Consider the following 14755-nt stretch of genomic DNA (forward strand, 5'->3'; position numbering starts at 1 on the left):
GGATTTTCACACAACACTGTTTGATAGTAGATAAGAAAACATCACAGCAATACATATTCAAAGGTGATTTGCTACAGGTGCAATTCCAGATAGAAAATAGGTAGTTGCATAGTGAAGTTTTGCAAAAGGCAGGATTCTGGGTTGTTCTAATTGATAGTGGTAGGACATTTCAATTTTTGACTACTGAGCAGGAGTAAAGAAGCTGGCCGGGTGGGAGGTTAGGTTTATGTACCTGCAACAGCTGCTGATTCTCATATCTAAGTGGCCACTTTGGATGGTAGTAGCTAAATACAGAGCTAAGGGCAGGACAATCTGAGAGTTTAAAGAGCATTTTGGGCTGTATTTAGTTGCAAATAGGAGAGAAAGTGTGGTAGTTTCAGCCACTTCAGAGATTGTAGAGCGGTACAGTGATGGGTAGAGTATTTAAAATTTGTCACATATTTAACAATTTTGTTGTAACATGTCTCAGGCTTAGCTTTCAATGAGGATTGGAGGTTAGTAAGTAGAGTGTTATCACTTGATAACATTGACTGTGTCAGATCTGCCACTGTTCCCTGCTCCTTCCCTTGCTGTGCATCTCCATCTGAACTTTTAAACTGGATTCCTACTGAAAGCACCAGAGCATCTTTATGTGGCAAATGATCAGCTACTTCCCTTTCCACCTGTTTCTCCTTAATTTGGGGACTTGTTGTTCCATCATGCTGTGATGTTACTTGAGTTGGATTTTCTACATTAAATCCTTCACTTCATAGGTAATCCATAACTTCAGTTTCTATTTCTTTAACTTCTCCATTACTTATCATCTTTTCTACTTTCCCCATTTGTTTTCTTATTCTTCTGTATTGTGAAATTGTCCATATCCAGATAACATTTCCTGTATTTCTCTCCAAATATCTTTGGTGCCTTTTTTTGTACTGGTTCATTTTGCTTTCTCCTTCGCAATAAATATTGCACCATATTAAATCTCTTTTTTCTTTCCCATGACAATATTTCTTCTTCAGATGTCTCCTGCTCTGCCTGTTTCTCCTTAATTTGGGGATTTATTGTTCCATCATGCTGTGACATAACCTGTGTTAGACTTTCTACACCAAATCCTTTACTTTGCAAATATTTCATAACTCCAGCTTCTGTTTAACTTCTACTTTACTGTCCTTCTGTTCTGTACTCCCCCCTTTCTGATCTTACTTTTTTATTGTGAAAATTTCTCTACCTGGGTACATTTGCCTATATTTGTCTTCAAATATCTTTGGAGTTTTTTTCTTTTTTTTTTTTGCAGTGATTAGTTTGTCTTTCTTCTTTGCATTTATTTTGCATGTGTTAGGTTGTTTTTCTCCTTTGCATAAATATTGCACCTTATTAGTTCTCTTTTTCTTTCCCACATTCATGTTTCTTTTTCATACCTTTCAAAAATGTCTAGGTTTTGTTCTTTATAATTTTACACTTCCACTGTGGTTTATTTTTCCAAGTAGACAAAAGTTTCTTTGTCTATGTAATGTTTTTCATGGATATGCTGTATTAATGAACAAAAATTTGCATTTGAAACTTTTGAGAGTTTTTCTTGTACAAGTATACAATTTTTATTTCTCTCTTAATATTTTTGAATATCTTCTATCTGGAAATTCTGGGCTTCATTATAACAATACAAAATAGGCTCTTAGGTTCATAGGGTATTACTAGGCTAACAGCTCAAGATCCCTTACAAGCCTAGCCAGTTTAGTCAGATTACCCAATTTTGTATCCCTAGGTGGAAGACAACAAGGGTCAGAAAGGTGGATTTTGACAATTTGGTCCATATTCTGCTTGAAGATGGTCAAAGAAGGCTTCTGCTTCACATCAATAGGAGGCTTATTCCAGAGGAGGAGCAATCTCTGGGGCACATATCTGTCTCTCCAGCATGATATATTCATGTCAGAGATCAGGTTTAGATCCCTGGAGCAGGCAACCCTCATATAGTTAGTTTTGCAAATATGCAACTTTTCCATCAGGTCTGGGTCAGAGACTGCCTTTTAGGTCAGGCATAGATCACCCCTAAGTAATTGGTAGGAAACTGAATATAGCAAAAGGGTTTTTATCAGTCCGCATATGACATGTTGGTTAAACCCTATATTTTTTTGGTGAGAAACCTCTGAGCAAGCTCCAGCTGCTGCTGCAGGCACCTGGCAAGGTACATGCCAAAGGGTGCATTGTACTTGATTACTGGTCTGATGAGTACAGGCCAGTTGTTTCATAGCATTTGCAGTGACAATGTCCAGGAATCTCTGAGCCTGCATGTTAGTGGTCATGCATGTTTCCCAGTTTATAGAAGGGTAGTTAAAATTGTCCATAAGTAGTGTGCTGGTTGAATGGAAGTGATTCTAGTAATTCAGGTATGTGGAGTAGTTTTCATGGTTCATGGTTGGAGACCTATAGCTAGCAGTGATATGATAGGATATTTTGCCTATGGTCAGCTAGACATGGAGTAGCTCAAGTGAGTCATACTGCTTGTTCAATCTTTAGTTGTGATTTTTTTTAATGTAAATGGAAACACTTCCTCCTTTCATTTATTTTTCCTTTTCAGAGGGTGGTCTGAATACGTGATAGGTATTGTAGTCTTAAACTGTGGGGTGCTTTCCACAGCCTTGAGCCATATCTCTGTAACTGCACAGATGTCAGCATTCTCCAGGGTGAGGATGGCTTCCAGGGAGTGCAGTTTCTTTTTAAGGCTCCTAGCAATGAGCAGTAGTGCCTTCAGCTTGTCATTAGAAGAATTTGTTAAGTTGGTAGGACTGTTGGTTTGATACTTCCTAAAAAAGGCACTATGGAGGTGGCTAATGCCTTGGCCAGTATTCAAAAGGCTAGGGGGGAAGGTATAGACAATTTCTGGCAAAGCAGCATGATCTGTTGATCACATTGTCACAGGCTGACAAATACTAGATCCTCTTGGAATAACATCAGTAGCTAAGTCAATTATTGAAGTCAATCATTTTCTGTTTGCACTGTGCTATCATTCTCAGTGAGGATAGAACGCTGCTCACTGCAAGGCTCATACCTGCCTACAACACATATTTAGAGACTTCCATCATATCCCTCTTTATATAGTCTAGGGAGGTACATCTCAGGTCATTCACACCCACATAGACTATGACCAAGTCATACTGATAGTTGTGGCTGCGTGACCCTAGTGCTACATGATCTGTCAAATCTTGGCCTCTGACAGGCAATTGACTATAACCCTCTCTTTATGCAATCTGGTGGGGGGTATCCATGTGTCTCATGATGGAGTCTCCTATGACCAAGATGTTTGAATGTGTAGTGTTTCATCTTAGGGTTGTGCTTGTGGAGACAGTGTGATGTGTATTTTTATGTGTAGTGGTTGGCGTTGACTTGGTTTTGTTTGTTTTTCTAAGGTCAGTGTACAGGGAGCCTCTGAGGTTTTGGGAAGTTAATTGTGAGTATCTCTGCATATGTGGGTTTATGTGTCAAGATATTTTTAGTGAGAGAAATTATGTACATGTGCTGATAACCTGTTTGTCATTTGATTTGTCAGTATGTGAGAGTCATGTGTCAACTTTCCAAGTGTGACTACATCTCTCACATACTTTGTTTGTTCCAGAATTAGGTGGTTGCCATATACATGAGAACATTGCTACATTGCCGCTGGATGCCAGTGCCCACCAGGCAGGCCACAGCAATAGCAGAAAAGTGCCTATCCATGATTTCAGTTTTTTATTAAGGTTTTAACTGGGGAGAAGAGTGAGTAGATTTAATAGGGCTGGGATAATAGTACACGGGCTAAGAATGGGAGCTATACTCAGTGTGAACTGCAGCTGTCCAACAAGGTAATGCTGTCCTGTGTACAACTCAGATGCTCATAGAGCAGCAGGGAGACTGGAGAAGGTTGCAAAGGTAGTTATTCTAAGGGAAAGTTTAACTTGAAAGCATTTGCATCTATACAGGGCACTGCTAACCTCCTCTGCATGGAGAGCACTAAGCACAAACACTGGGCTTCTATCAGACCAGGAACAAAATACACTCAATAAGCTTTCAACCAGCAGCTCCCAACTCAGATAGGTTTGCTACATCATACGTCTGTCACAAGAGTGAAATTAGAAAAAACTTTTTATGTAAAAATGCTGATTTTAGAGCTCAAGTGCAGGGAAACCACACAATCTCAATACTACAGTCCTGTAAAGCTAGCAGACATGGTGTGATGAAGTACTGCAGCAGCAGAGGACATAGTTCATCACTGAACTCTACTATAGTCTGAGAAATGTAACAAATAATACACAGTGCTTATGAAATATAGCAATTTCTTCATAATCCTCAATAGTCCACTCTATCATCTTTATGGCTATTTTTTGGCCTATCATTTTTTTGTGTTTTTGTTTGTGAATACTACTTCATTCTACAATGTGGGCGGGGGGAGGCATCCTCCTCCTGAGCATGGCCTAACCCCACTGTAGTAATGTTTCCATGTCTTGAGTATTCTACACTGTAATTTTTTTCCAGTCCTGGCAGCGTTGGACACATTTTTTTCCTGGGGTTTGTGCACTCAGCTGTCTTTTTTTTTCATTTTTAACTTTCCTCTGTCCATGATATATGCATATAAAATACAGTCTATATATCACTGTCATCTTGGTGAAATTTTTTGAAAACAGGATCTACCACATGAAACTGCTCACCAAGACTTAAGGATGAATTTAGTTTCAGCAATAGAACTCTCCTCTTCTTGCTGATTTTATCATGTCTCCATTCAGACCAAAGTTTTCTGTGAATTTTCTTATTCTTCTGCATATCTATAACAACACTGTTTGCTGTATTGCTTAAGTGAAGTTTATTTATTCACTTTTAAGCTCTTGTAAATGATCTTTTTATATCTGTCATTGTAGTTATTATCTGAGAAAAGTATTATCATTTACCTGACAAGTTAACAAGCTGTGACTCCCATCTCCAATGGACTTGATCACTTTGGTCTGCTACCAGTGAAAATATTATATTAAGGGATATAACTGTACATGTAGCTAAATCAAGAGCAGCAGGTACATGGGTCTATGGATAAATCCAAAGAGATGGCAGTACTACAGTGTTAGGAATAATGCTATAGGGAAACAGAGAATTCTGCAAGCCTACATGGAACTCTCCCTCTCTGTCTGTGTGCACGTGCACATGTGTGTGTGTGTGTGTGTGTGTGTGTGTGTGTGTGTGTGTGTGTGTGTGAAAATGCTAATTTGTTTGAAAGGCAGTCACCATTAGAAAGATGCACTGGAAGACAATGTTATTCACAGGAAGAGTGATGAGAAAGTGGTGAGGAGGAGGACTGTTGTGCTAGGCCATAGACTCAAATCTATAGGTTTCATGGGTGCAGTCTAAGCTGGGTGTGTATATTGAAAGCCCTTACCTAGGACATCAGTTGATATTGCCTGCTCCTGGGGGCCTGGTTGTGTTTTGTGAACTGCTTACTGAGTTAGACTTGTGTGTACCTTTTTTCTTTCTTTTTCTTATTATAACCTGCTGGGTACTAGTGATGTGACTAGACAGACCACCCCTCTGGTACCATCTATGACCTTTCTGTGTAATTGATTTGCAGTGGCTTAATTCAAACTGCATCTCTGCTACCTGTTTGGGACACATTTGGTGGAAGTGGTGAGATACTTATATCGTCTATGTTACCTGTTCTTCACATTGGTGGCAATGGTGCTATTACCTCTGCCATTTTAGTGGGCAGCTGGTAAGAATTCTGGAATTGAAATTATTCAACATTTGACAACTTTGTTACCAAAGGTATGTGTGTATATATCCACTCAACCACAATTAAAATATTAAGAGGTCTGTTTATGCATATCAGGTTCATAAGTTCACAGGTTCATAGCATGATACTAGGCTATTGGCCCATATGCCTTTATAAGCCTAGCCAAGAATTTCACCCATGTTCCCTCAAAGTCAGCACCTGTTTCCCCTGTCCAGCTGGGCACAGATGGGATTCCAAGGGTGTATTTTCTGTTTCCCATCCAGTCGTCCAGGTTCCTCTTAAAGAGGGCTAGAGAGGTACTCTGCTTGACATAGACAGGGAGTCTATTCCACAAATGGGGGAGTCTTTGGGCCAGAAATCTATCCTGCCAGCAAGTTCTATTAATGTCACAGACCAGGTTAAGGCCTTGCACGTGGGTTGCGTGAGTGAAGTTTGTCTTATGGATATGCAACAACTCCATCAAGGCTGGGTCTGAAATGGCCTTGTATGCCAGACACAGGTCACCTGTGAGTAGCCTATATGAGACTGAATAGAGGGACAGGGCTTTTAGCCTATCTGTATAAGATACGTGTTTGAGACCCTGGATTTTCCTGGTCAGAAACCTCTGTGGTCTCTCCAACTGCTGCATGTGCTTGGTAAGGTACATGCCGAAGGGGGCATTGTACTTGATAATGGGTCTGATAGAGGAGTAACAGGGATGTTATGATCTCCTTGTTCCTGGATGAAATACCCTTATTTATGAGGTGGGCCATAAAGAAAGCCTTCCGTACAACAGAAGCAACGTAGTGGTAAAAAATCAGGTTGCTTTCAACCTGAGTGCCCAATTCCCTCATGACTGATTGCATGTTTAGTACATTGTTATTAATGTGATAATTAGTGGGGATGACATTTTCCCCAAAGGGAATAATGGTGCATTTCTTGGCATTCAGTTTGAGGCTATGCTTCTGGCACCAGTCATTAGTTGGGTAAGCCCTCTTGGAGGATGTTCACATCACTAGGAGAATTTAAAACAGTGCCTGGCTTGCAGCCATCTGCAAACTTGGTCAGCCACAGACCACTGATTTTGGCTTGCACCTCAGAAAAGTATATCCCAAACAGTAGAGGCCCTAAGACCGATCCTTGGGGTACACTGCTTGATACAGGTCTACTACTAGAGGTGGCTTCCCCTACTTTGACCGAGTGAGTTCTATCAGTGAGCCAGTTAGCTACCCATCTGGTAACATATGGGTTGATGTCTAGCCGAGAGAGTTTATCTGTTATGCCCAAGTGGGGAATACTGTCAAAGGCTTTGGCTAGGTCAAGGTAGGTGGTGTGCACCATCTTTCCCATGTCCATGGCTTTGGTAACTGTTTTGAAGAAGTCAACCAAGTTTAACAGGCATGGTCTCCCTTTGACAAAACCAAACTGTGTGGGGTCAAGAGTTTGGAGGTTGCCAATGTCCTTGTTTATAAAGTCCATGATAATGCATTCCATGGCCTCACAGATCAGGCTAGTTAGGCTGATAGGCCTACAATTGCCTGGGTCAGTGGGTGCTCCACCTTTGTGTAGATGGATGACAGTGGCTGTCCTTCATTCAGCTGGGATGAAGCTGGTGCTCAGGCTTTGCTTAAATAAGATGTCTAATGGAGCTAAGAGCTCATGCCTGAGTTCATGTAGGATACAGCCAGGGATGTTATCGGGTACCATGGAGACTGTATTTTTTGCCTTTGAGAGGGTATTAAGGACCTGCTCCCTGGTGATGAGGGGAGGGGGGTAGGTGCTGGGGATGTCCTGGTTTACTGATGGGGGACACAGGATGAAGTTTTCACTGAATCTGTCTGATAGCAGGTTGGCTATATCCATGGCGTTTGTGTATGTGGTGATATTGACTACCAGTTCAGAGTAGATTTGGGTGTTGCCTTTGAGATTGCAGGCATATGTGAAGAAGGCCTTTTGATTGTCCTTGGTGGATATGGCCAATTTGGACTCAAAGTTAGCCTTAGAAAATTTCACCAGTGACCTTATTTGCTTGTTCAGACAAAGGAGAGATTGCTTCCAACTTGACACCTGCTCCTTCTTCACCCTGGACAGCAATTTTTTCCTTCTGTTATAGAGTTCTTATTTTTAGCCAATTTATATTTATATTTATATTTATTTTTTAGCCATTTTAGTTTAAGAAAGGCAGAAAAATGTGCTCTTTTGACAATAGCACAAACATACCAAAGACACAGCTGATAAAGGGGTATAAAGCAAAAAGAATCCAGCATGCTATGTTCAAGGAAGACACGCTTCTGGAAAGCTGCCTGAATATAGCCTTGTAGGAGCTGTTGTTATACAGAATCTGGAGAACCTCAAAGCCCATCTAGGATTACAGACACTGTTATATGAAATGAGATAACTTGAACTTGCAACATCCAAGATAATGCAGAGCCTGGAGGCCAAAGAAAGTGAGAAGCAGTACCAGCATGAGTGAGAGATGCTCATCCTGCAGTAGAGCCATGTGCATCATGGGGAGGAGGAACGCCAGACTCCATAAGCACAAAGCACTGATATTTTTTTTTCCTTAGTATTAAGAGGTGATGATATGGATAGTTTGTAAGCCATGTGATGCCCTTGCACTGGCCCAGTAATCAATGAGCCTCAGTCCTCATCACTGGTAACAGTGAGGAGTGTACACAATGGGAGGATGACAAGTACACACACAGTCAGTCTGGGGCTGGTTTCTCCCTCTTTCTCCAGATCTCCAATAAGACTCCCCACTGGCACAGCTATAGAGGTGAGTCCTTAGCCAGTGTTCCAAGCCAAGTCCTCCCAACACTCTCTCTATCCAACCAGTGCTTCGTGTTCCTGCCCAAGTAGTTCACACACACACACACACACACACACACACACACACACACACACACACACACACACACACACACACACACACACACACACACACACACTTTGAGATTTAATTTATACACAAATGCACACCTGGGAAAGGCTGGCACATGTTTACTAACTATGCCCCCTTCTGCTCAGAATATAATGTAGTTTTCACTGCCACCAGCCACTACTTATCAACTACTTTAAGGCCCTTAGCTAAGGATGTCCAGTCTTACTGTGTAATGTTATTATTAATCCAAATGGTAGTTTGACCAAGAGCAAGGCTATTAGTAGTGGCCTACACAGTGTCACCAAATAGATATGCAAGTACCCTAAGAGCTTAAATATCTCTAGATAGATCATCCATAATTGAAATGTTTACACAATTTTATAATAAAAGAACAAGACAATACTAAATATGCATTCACAGTGATTTCAGAGTTCAAAATCACATAAAATATTTAAATAAGCAAGTTGTATTATTGGTCTGAGATGCATTCTAGAGAAGAGGCCCTTTTGGTTACACTAGATGCTACTTCTCTGTTTACCTGCATTCCCAATGCTGCAGGTATTGATAATATTAGAGCAATTTTGGGCCAAAACTCTGCTTATGATAATGATAAACATTTAAACAGATTGAACTCTACAGTTCCCTACAAAACAGTGTCTACAGGACTGCAATCAGTTTCTCTCAACATTTAAACAGATTGAACTCTACACTTCCCTACAAAACGGTGTCTACAGGACTGCAATCAGTTTCTCTCAACATTTAAACAGAGTAGGTTGCACACACAAAAAGCATTTGTTAAGCTTTCACTTACAGTGCTTTGTAATTAAGCAGGTCACCATATTGGTCAGCCATAGGGCTCTTTGTTTCTACTTGAGTGGTTGCCTTCTTCCGCTGTAACTGAAGTAAATTGACTCTTACATTAAGAGCTGTAATACTTACCTTATAGCTTTAGGACACCTTAGGAAACCTTATAAACTGCAATAGCCCCTCGTTCACTCTGCTTCACGCCTTCGGGCTCTCTTCGCTCCCCTCCCTGCCCCCAATTCCCTCCTGCCCCCAGTACCTCTAAATTTATAGTACTATAGCCACTCCCCCACTTTCTAGATCCTATCTGCTTTCATCTGGAATAATTCCACCCACCCCCATTCTATTACCTACATTTTAATAGCACCTATTAGCTTTCATCTGGCATTCTCACATCCCCCATCCAGTACCTTTACCTCACCACTCTATCTTCTGGTGTTGCATCACCAGGTAAAACAGTTCCTTAACTCATTGGCTGAATCACAGATAATGATATACTAATCTTTACTACCCCTCTTGTTCACACCATACCTCCTTACCTTGTATGAAAACCAGTTTCTCACGGGATTTCAGGACCCAAAAGGCCATACTATCACCCCAGCTGTAAATCCTTCCACCTTCAACCATACCTACAGTACCAGATCCTATCCAACATCTTGTCCAGTCTATCAACATCTCAACCCCAGGCACATTAGCTCTAGATCCAAACACTACCACAAACTAATAAACAAATTCCTGAAGTTCATCACCAAGTATAGACTCAACCTAATACTTGGTGGTGATATTCACCCCAACCCTGGCCCACTCACTTCAGATACACATACCCCCTCTACTTGCAATCTAAGCTACAAACCTACAATTAATAGGCCAACTAACTCTCTTCTAGTCTGTCATCTCAATATTAGAAGCATTAATAACAAGGTACATGAATTGCATGCACTTCTGGATGTCCACTCCCCTGAGATTCTCTGTTTATCTGAAACCTGGTTAAAACCTAACACTAAAGACAATGAAGTGTTATCACCTGGGTACAACATACACAGGCTGGATTGTGCTTCGAGGAAGGGGGGGTGGGGTAGCTGTACTCTATAGATCTGAGTTGAATGTCACCATAGATGTAATACAAACTCCTCAGATTAATAACTCAGAGATTCTTGCCACCAAATTGCAACTTAATAAAAATAAATGTATTAATATCATCTGTATGTACATTCCCCCAGGTAACAATATATCTACATTTGAAGATATCCTGCACTGGCTATCATGTCACTACCCCCAAGAAACCCTACTACTTGGAGACTTTAACATAGACTGGGGCACCTGTTCCTCAGAATCCCCAACCACCCATATTAACCTGCATGCATTTACACAAATCATATCCACCCCTACCAGGATAGGTAAACCCAACCAAAAAGAAAGTATACTTGACTGGGTACTCATAAACAGTCACCCCCAACTGTACACCTCTGGTACCCTCCTTAATGGCCTAAGCGATCACCTTCTCACATATGTAATTAAGCACAAAACCATTAATTCCCAACAACCCTTACTCAGAAAGGTTAGAAACAATAAAAACATTGACCCTGCCAAATTCCAACAAGAACTAAACTCATGTAATTGGTCTATTCTAAAACACCTCCCCTTAGAGGAAGCAGTAGCATACTTTAACAACAAATTCCTTGAGATCCTTGATTTGCATGCACCTGTTCGTTCAAAGAGAACCAAGGCAAAGACTGCACCATGGCTTTCTATAGAGTCTAAACTCAAAATTACCCTTAGAAACAAAGCATGAGCTTTATGGCGTTCTTCTAAAGACCCTCAAGATCACATTAAATACAGGCAATCCAGGAACGAAACCAAAAAAATCAATTTTACAAGACAAAAAACAACACTACTGTAATTTACAGACAGTAAATCAAAATAACCCTCAGAAGTTTTGGGCAGGTTTAAATAATCTACTACATCCTGGACAAACTTCAACCCCAATCCCTGCTACTACTATTGATAAAACCCCCGAAGATGTTTCTGATAGTTTTAACCAATTCTTTACTGAGACAATTCAAGCCCTAGCTAGCCAACTACCTCCTAGATCCCCTGGTCCCGAAAATAACACCCCTAGAAATCTACTCGCATTCAGCTTCCAACCAGTCACCACTTCACTTATCCGTACCTTGATCAAAAAATTAAAACTCACTACACTTTCTGCTGATCAACTCCCTGCCGAGTACCTACAAAAATCAGCTGATGCTATTGCTTAAGAAGAAACAAAAATCCACAAAGAGGAAAACAAAACCAGCGAAAATGCTTAGAGACCTTTATTGGATAGCCACAAACACCGTGAAACAAGCGCTTTCACTCGGTTAATACCAAGCTTTCTCAAGATAACAATACAATGCAGTTAGCTTGAATAAATAGAGAACATAAAATCACGTGATTAAATAATTAACATAATTAATAAGAATCAACTCTGTTGCTCTGATGCTATTGCTTACCCCGTCTCAATACTAATCAATCGAATCATAGTAGAAGCTAAAATTCTCACCATTTGGAAAATATCCTATGTAATCCCACTTCACAAAGGAGGCAGCTCTACTGAATTCTCCAGTTATAGGCCAATAGCTATACTCTCTCCACTTGCAAAGATTATGGAAAAATGTATTCATCGACAACTCATGCACCACCTAATCCAAAATCGCCTTATGGCAGACACTCAGCATGGCTTCCGTCCTCATCACAGCACTACTTCAGCCCTCCTAGCCTTAACTAACACCATAAACCATAATTGCAACAATAATTATATATCCTCAGCCCTCTTTTTGGATCTTTCCAAGGCATTCGATATGGTTGATCACCAACTTTTAATCCACACCCAGCAAACATTCTGTCTAGATACTGGAGCCCTCCAATGGTTTCAATCCTACCTGAATGGTCTACAGCAGGCTGTCCTCTGGCAGAACAAACTCTCTAACCTTCTACCTAACACCCTTGGAGTACCAGAAGTCTCTATAATAGGGCCCTTGCTGTTCTCCAACTTCATTAATGACCTTTATACTGTCATCCCAAAAGTCAGCTGTATCCAATATGCTGATGACTCTACTCTGGTTTGCTCAGCCACATCTCCAGTAGAGTTATGGTCAGCTACCCAGGCCACCTTTAATACAATAGAAAACTGGCTTTCTGAACATCGTCTGATCCTAAATCCCAAAAAATCTAAAATGCTGTTATTTTCACCAACACGTAGGTCTACCACTTTCACCTTTACCATAAAATCAAATGATGGCACAATAATCTCTCCTGACCCATCTACAAAACTATTAGGTGTCATCATAGACAATAATCTAAAATTTGACCTACATGTTAACCAAACTATCAAAACCATCAATAAAAAACTAGGGTCACTTTACAGAATAAAAGCCTTCCTGACCCCTCCAGCTAAAATTGCCATAGCTCACTCTCACCTTCTTTCAACCCTTCTGTATGCATCCCCTCTACTCTCGAATTTGAACAAGACTGTCCTTAACAAACTCTCAATTTGCTACAACCACATTGCCAGGTTTGCCACTGGGCTGCCTTTTAGGACACATCATTACATCAATCTAAATCAGCTTGGGTGGCTTGAACTACCCAGCCTAATCCAGTATAACCAACTGATTATGGCCTATAAAATCCTCTATAATCCGGACAATACTCCTGCACTTAAAAATATTATCAGCCCCTATAACAATCTTAGACCACTTCGATCCTCTAACAAACTACTAATTCAGACTAGCAAAATTAATAACACAGCCGGTGATTCTCTCTTTGCAAACTCTGTAAGTAGATCCTGGAACTCTCTTCCAGCTGATATTACCTTACTTTCCACCTTAGGTCAATTTAAAACTAGACTCAAACAACATTTGTCACTTAACTGGCTATGTCAATGTATCAAGCCTGGCTAGCTCTCTCTAGAATGTGTAAAAATCTGTTAACCAGTTTACTGTGTAATTTAATTTAATCCTGATTTGTGCTCAGGATTAACTGTAACCTGTGGAACTTGTTTAACTTGCTTACTTATGTAATCTCTGTAAATAGTCTGTTTGTAATATGTAATGCTGGTATTATGTAATGCTGTATCTGCTTACCCTTGGAGCTTTTCTCCCCGGCCTCCGCTGAAAATGCACATGCATCCAGTCAGACTATCCCGGTCAACAAATGTAAAATAAAAAAAAATAAATAAATAAAGTTCACTTGATTCGCACCTTGCTAGAACTCATATTGGAACACAATGTGTTCATGTTTGAAGAAGAACACTTTTTACAACAGACAGGCATGGCTATGGGCACGGTATGTGCCAATAGTTATGCCAATATGGTTCTGGCTGAATGGGAGTTGCAGAATGTTTTCTCTGATTTGAGTGAGTTTAAGAAGTTTGTACTCTACTATGGCCGCTATGTGGATGATCTGTTCCTTGTTTGGGGGGACACAATAGAAACTCTTGAGAATTTTGTAGGTTATTTGAATAGCACCACTGATTATCTTCATTTTACTTTTGACTGGTCAGCACAGTCTATCTCTTATTTAGATGTAATGGTGCATAAGACTGCAGGAGGGTTATACACAAAGCAGTATACTAAACCCTGAAAAAGTAATAATGTGGTACACTCACGGAGTATGCACCCCAAGCATGTTAAACAGAATGTTCTCAAAGGGCAGTTTTTCAGGACAGCTAGACTTAACACTAAAGATAGTGACATGTATGATTCCTTTGAGACCCTTACCACTAACCTACTGGATAGGGGGCACAGTAGCTCAGAGATTATAACTGCACAGAATGATGCAGTTATGGTGAGAGACACACGAACGAGACCATAATTCAGTGATTAGACTGAAGATCCCTCTTCTCTGGCTCTGAAGCCTGCCCAACCAACACGTATGAACTTTACTTACTCTAAAGACTCAGGCTCTATGTGTGAGATCATTAGAAAACATTGGAGAATCTTAGTCTCAGATGAGAAATGTAAGGAGCTGTAGGGTACTTCCCCCTCCTTTTGCTTTAAGAACTGCCCTTCATTGAAGAAAACGTTATGTTAATGGATTAGAAAATGGTTATGTTATGTCAGGTTATGTTAATGGTTAGAAAATGTTCTGTACTAACCCTGACTAACTTTCTCTCCATACACTAGTTTTATTACTCTTTATCTTTATTGACCTATCCTTAATCAACCAAAGACCATGTTATTGCAATTTAAAATATATATATATGTATATAGTAACATCTCTTGCACATGTACTGTCTTGTGTTAGGCTCACTAGGAGTATTGTATTTTACTAACAACAGCTGTTATATACTTGGACTATTGTAACTTACTGTATTGTCTTTATGT

This window comes from Protopterus annectens, chromosome 12.part0 (genome assembly GCF_019279795.1).
Source record: "Protopterus annectens isolate FY-2018-M chromosome 12.part0, PAN1.0, whole genome shotgun sequence".
NCBI classification, from domain to species: domain Eukaryota; kingdom Metazoa; phylum Chordata; order Ceratodontiformes; family Protopteridae; genus Protopterus; species Protopterus annectens.